Genomic DNA, 6,018 nt, shown 5'->3' with positions numbered 1-6,018 from the left:
CAAACACAAGCAGTAAATCCTGGTGGAGTCAACAATAAAAGCTTAGCACATGGTGAGTAGGTCGAGGGAGCTGCACCGGAGCAGCAAACCGTGTTGGCATGCTGCAGACTGTCAGGCTGCGATGTGCACCTGTAGGAGGACGGCTGCATGTTATCAGTCTGCTGGTGGCCAACAGCTGTTGACTGAGCCACTGGAGTCAGGACGTCGATGTCAATGAGCGAACGCAGTTGTTTCTACGTAAAATAACACAGCGCTCCATGAAATGGGGACTGATAAATGCACCTGCACAATAGCTCCTTTCTAGTCTTCCGACCACTCGAAGCGCGATTCACACACCCATCCATACACTGAGAGGCTATTGCGCAATGTGCCACCTGCACATCAGGACTCATATTTCACATTCACGCACCGATGGCACAGGCTTTGGGGGCAATTTAGGGTACCGGCAAACTGGAGGAGCTGTTCATCGAACAACCTCACTCACTCTGATACACAAAGAACAACATAATGTTGACACTGAGTAGATTTTGTTTGCGTCATGGAGGTCATTGCATTACGCACAAGCAAACACACAGAAAATAACGAATTATTCATCATGTTCCTCAAACATTTATGGGCATCTTTATTTGACTTGGACATTGACTGAGAGCATGGGCCTGCCTCTGAGCTCTGTAGCCAAACAAAATGAGAGAGAGAGAGATGGAGGGAGTGAGGGGGGGGGGGGGGGGTATGAAAAGAGAGAGGGAGAAAGAGAGAGGGGTGGGGGAGGAGAAAAGAGAGAAGGTGGGAGGAGAAAGGAGGGATAAAAGGAAATGAGACAGACAAAGAGAGATAGAGCACTTAGGGAGTAGAGTAGAAAGAGAGTGAGAGGAGGAGGAGGACGAGAGGATGGAGGGATAGAGGTAGCTCAGGGAGGAGAGGAGGGAGACTTGACCCAGATCGGGAGCCAAACAGCAGCAGCAGCAGCAGCTGAGTGAGCCGGTGAATGTTTAATAGCTCCAACCACTTGCACGCTGACACACACATGCATGCGCCCCCTCCCCCTCGCACAGAAGCACACAGACACTGTTGACTGGGACTCTTGTTGCTGGAGTTCAGGCCTGTTGAATTACCGTGGTGGTGATGTGATTATCTGTGTTACCGGAATAAGAAACCCTGCCCAAACATGCACTGGACTTACTGGCGATGCCCAGTGGGTACGGCCGTGGGAGAAGTCCACTCTGTGTTCTGCATCAGCGCCACAGCGTCCCTCCAGCATGCACATGTATCACCAGGATTTTACCATTACACTTCTGTCATATAACGCAAACTTACTCCTGCACACACCGAATTAGAGACTTTACCGCCTTCCAAAATGTTTGGCCCTCTAACATTTGTCAATTTATATAAATATATTTAATGCCTTGACAAACTTGACAAAATCAATGAACAGGATACCTCACTTCTGCCTTGCATCTGTCCTGCAGCAGCACTTGGGTGGATGCTGTTTAATCTTGCATCAATACTGCATTAGTGTTGCAGCAGCCACTGAAACCTGTTCTGTCTGGAATGAGTGACTCCAGTCAACGGGCAACCTGAAACTTGAATGTTGCTCATGCTGACAGCATTTCCTGCAACAGCTTTTAGAATGAAATTAACAAAGCATCAAATTAGACCTGACATTATTGCTCTTATGTAATGTCAAATTATTAAACTATTCTCTTCTGGAGAAACGTCTTCACATATGAAGGGGCAATGTGGATTACATCTTTGATCGCAGTATAGTTGTGTATGGCTCTCTTCTATTCAGGTGTCCCAGTTAGACAAGGCAGAGCGAGAGTGAGCCAGCATCCTGAAACAGAAGCAGATAAATGGAGTTCAGCCATCATCCAGTGTTATCATTTACACCGGTGCTTCCCCGACTGTGAGATGCCCAAATGGATTCTGTGAAAAAGCGCCTATTTTAATACCACGTCCAGTCATCAGCATGAATGCCTCTATAGGCTTGACACAACCAGATACATTACGGACATATATTACAATAAGATATTGTGCAGCTGAAAGCTGGACGAATGGATGATAGTGGTCACAAGAAAAATAAAAGCTCTCTCCTCCCCCCCTCTCACACAAAACAAAAGTAGTTGATATCAGCAGCTTACCACAAACATCTGGGCCATGTACATAAGCAGCCTCAGAGCACCACGCCTCGATAAATAACAGAACAGAATCAAACACATGCATTTTTATTGGTTATTAATGGAGTCTGCACAATCTGAAATCTCAGCATATTTCCTCTTTCTCTTCTCGACATACTGTAATTACTGTGTGAAGCATTCACTATGAGGGTGTAGAACATTACAGCACATTATTTCCTCACTAAGATTACTGTAATATTGAATTGTATTGTACAAAAACAAAAACAAATAAGACTTCCCTGAAATCTTGTTTCAGAACTAAGGTGAATTAGTTTCAACAAGTTTAGTAATGTAAAGATGGTCCTGAAAACACAGAATGAGAGTCTACTATTGATAGAAGTATTGCCATATTGCCCAACCCTCCATTATCCACTACAGTAGACAATATGTAACTTCATCTGATCGGCATCACCAGAGCAGTCATAGTTCAGGGTTGAGCTGGCATTGGTCCCTCTGCAGGGCCTCACTGGAGGCCTCACTGGAGGCTAAACCCCCCGATCGAGTCCCTCGACCGCTCCAAAGACAAAGGTCACAAGTTCATGGACTCTTTTTTACAGCTAACATTGTAAATAAGAATTCTTTCTAGACCTGATAGCGGAAAAAAAATATGTTAGGGGGTCATTTCATTAAAAAAATTAGACTTCGGTTCCAAGGTCATAACAACGTGTCTTCATGTTGAGGGAAGGTCATATGAAAGCACTTCTGTCTTCATGATGCACTTCTGTTGCATCAGTGCAGCAGGAAAAATATGGAAAACAGGACAAAAGGATTAGTAGCATAATATACGGCTACTCCCCAACACAACACACACATCACCCTCCTTTCCTTGACTCACATACACACAACTGCACTCACACACACACACGTACACACAGAATACACAGCATGTGGAATGCAGCGATGCTGAATTTCACCGCTACGCACAGCTAAGCAGAAATGAGACTGAAGTGGAAGCTGTGCTGCTCTCTCTCTCTCTCTCTCTCTCTCCCTCTCTCTCCCTCTCTCTCTCTCGCTCCCTCTCTCTCCCTCCCTTGTTTCAGAAGTCAGCATTCTTGTTCATGTTTTCAACTCCAGTGAGTCACCCTGTGTGTGTGTGTGTGTGTGTGTGTGTGTGTGTCGGGCTGCTATTTCAGCATTTTCCAGCGCTATCGATTCAAACCAGCCTGCAGGGTAAAAACCAGGCCCCTTACAGCCAGCCGCACACACACACACGCACACACACACGCGTGCGCACACACACACACACAGAAACACACACACACACATACATACATACACCTTAAGTCATATACTACAGGCACGCAATTGAAAAGACACACACACACTCATTCCCACACATGAACACACACACACACACACACACTCACACACATTATGACATACACGTGGATAACAACATGTTTTCTAGTGGATGATCATGTGTGTTATATTCTCACAGAGTACAGTATGCATGTAGTGCATGAACACTGTGTGATTGTGAGGATGACGATGCTCATGCAGGTTGGTATTTTTGTGTGACCTTCAACTCCGATACACCCAGCAGGGAATTGAATAGAGGAGATATGAACATGCAGTGTGAAGACTCAATTGCTATGTTCAAGCCTCCTCTCTGCATGTTTGTGTGTGTGTGCATGTCTCAGAGAGAGAGACACACACATGTTAATGTGTGACGGTTTTCAAGGTTAAACTATTTTTGTATTTTTGTTTACATACTTGTGCATGAGGTGTGAAAGCATGTGTACAGTTATTTGTAAATGTTTAACAGGTTAAGCCTGAGCTGTGTGTGTGTGTGTGTGTGTGTGTGTGTGTGTGGTCAGTATACCAAATACTGTGGGTCCAAAACACTTTGAGAGCAACACGAGTATTCATGTGTTTGCGAGTGTGGAAGAGAAAACAAAACACAAACTGAGGTGTTTGTTTCCAGTGAGGCACGAGTGTGTTTGGACTCCCAGTCAAGGTCACATGCACAAACATACACACGCATACACACCGTGGACACACTCGAACCGTTAGCTGTTTGTATTTTGTATTTGGACATATTTGTTGCATATATGCATGCAGCCTCACTCACTCTCACACACACACACTCTCTCTCTCTCTCTCTCTCACCCTTCAGTGCTCGATTGAAGGATACCCAGCAGGTGTGGGTCAAACCAACCGTGCCACATCACACCTCACATTTTGGCGTATTGCTCCGCTGCTGACCTCATCTGAAAATAGAACCAGGAAGTAGTTATTTACAGACCTCATTTCCACCCGCACCAGGGTGTAGACCACAATTAGCACAACATCTCTGTTTTTCTGACTGCCTCCTACCTACCTGACTGTAACTATGTGGAATGTATGTGCCAAAGAAATGAAAGGACACATCAGCAGGGCCATGGCAGGAGGCTTCAGACCCAGCCAGGTCCAATGGACCCGATGAGACGTGGAGTCACAAGGACTCCGGGGAGGAAGCAGAGTTAGTAATGTGCGATAGAGAGATGAAAATTCATCCATAAGGAGAGAGAGAAGAGGAGGTAGGTGCGCAGTGTATCCTAAAACGTCCCCCAGCAGCCTGTAAGCCTATAGCAGCATCTCTAGGGGCGGGACCAGGTGACCCTGATTCAGTCCTAACTGTAAGACTATCAAAGAGGAAAGTCTTCAGTCTCCTCTACATGAGGTGACTGTGTCTGCCTCATGGACTGAAGGAGGAAGCTGGTTCCATAAAAGAGGAGCTTGAAAACTGATCACTGATTACGAATCACGCTCGACTGCAAGGAGCAGATATTGTTTAATATTACTGTTAACAAATGAGATATTGTTATTGAACTTTTTGCAGACGTGTATAATGTAACATATCCTTAATGTGCTAATATAAAAACATAACACAATCCTGTAAAATGCAATACAAGTAATGTATATGTATATGATAATAGGAATATTTTTGAGGAGACTGTCCTTGGTAATCATCTCTTGTGCTATTCTTCCAAGTTAAAGAAGCAGATGTTTGTTACATTGGACACTGAAAAGAGATGTAGCTCTTGAATATTATTAAGACGTTCATAGAAATTGTTTTAAGAACTTGATAGCACTGCATGTAACTACTGATAGCACTGTCTGTAATCTCATCTCTTATCTTTTTATTTTTTCCAAACATTTTGTTTCCTTCTAATTCTTCTCTATTCTCTCCTACCTGTCTAATTAATCCTTTCTCTTTCTCTCCACACCATCTCTGTGTCGGTTTTCTCCCCGCTTGGCAGGGTTCTGTCCTCTCTGCAGTCAGTGTGTGAGTGTGTGAGCTCACAGTCTCGGCGTCTACACTCATCTGTGTGCTCGTGTTTGTCCGCATTCATGCATGGGTTGTGACAAACCAGGGGGAGAGCCGAGCAGACAGAGCACAGGGGGCGGATCCCCAAGCTCAGGTTGGGGGAGGTGATCAAGGGCGTGTACTTCCCAGCCAGGTGCTGCAGCCAATCGGCACATGGCAGTGGTCACACCTGCAGCCCATCAGCTGATTAGAGGGAGCAGATCTTCTCTGCACTGGGAAGCAGCAGAGAAGACCGGCTGAACAGGAGACGACAAGGTTCTCCAGAACCTCAGGAGAGGAGCCGAGCCCACTCACCACTCTGCTCACACAGGACAAAGGAACCGTCTCACACCAGGCGTGAGACCAAAGACCCCCGACCGGGACGAATCATTTGTTGACATTTGACCCCATCCCCCCTTTCCTCTATCCAATTTCTTCAAGTACACTTTGTTATGCGAAAACTGTCTCTGAAGCTTCTGGTTTGGTTGTGAGTCTTGTCACAGTGTATGAATGTGTGATGCAGTGGTTAAACAAGAAGTGACCCTCCACCTACAA

At 45.4% G+C, this 6,018-nt stretch overlaps 1 long non-coding RNA gene across 1 annotated transcript; it reads right to left on the bottom strand.

The window, feature by feature from the left end:
- Positions 1 to 2,206: 2,206 nt before the first annotated feature.
- LOC130213509 (uncharacterized) lies at positions 2,207 to 5,095 on the bottom strand. The gene is made up of 3 exons (XR_008835475.1): positions 4,495 to 5,095; positions 4,284 to 4,384; positions 2,207 to 2,895 (listed from the first exon to the last, which is right to left on the bottom strand). It is a non-coding gene; the product is annotated as an uncharacterized LOC130213509 (long non-coding RNA).
- Positions 5,096 to 6,018: the final 923 nt, after the last annotated feature.

Source organism: Pseudoliparis swirei, chromosome 22 (genome assembly GCF_029220125.1).
Source record: "Pseudoliparis swirei isolate HS2019 ecotype Mariana Trench chromosome 22, NWPU_hadal_v1, whole genome shotgun sequence".
NCBI classification, from domain to species: Eukaryota; Metazoa; Chordata; class Actinopteri; order Perciformes; family Liparidae; genus Pseudoliparis; species Pseudoliparis swirei.
The sequence above is the reverse complement of the archived record's forward strand: the minus strand, read 5'-3'. Positions and strand labels throughout refer to the sequence as shown.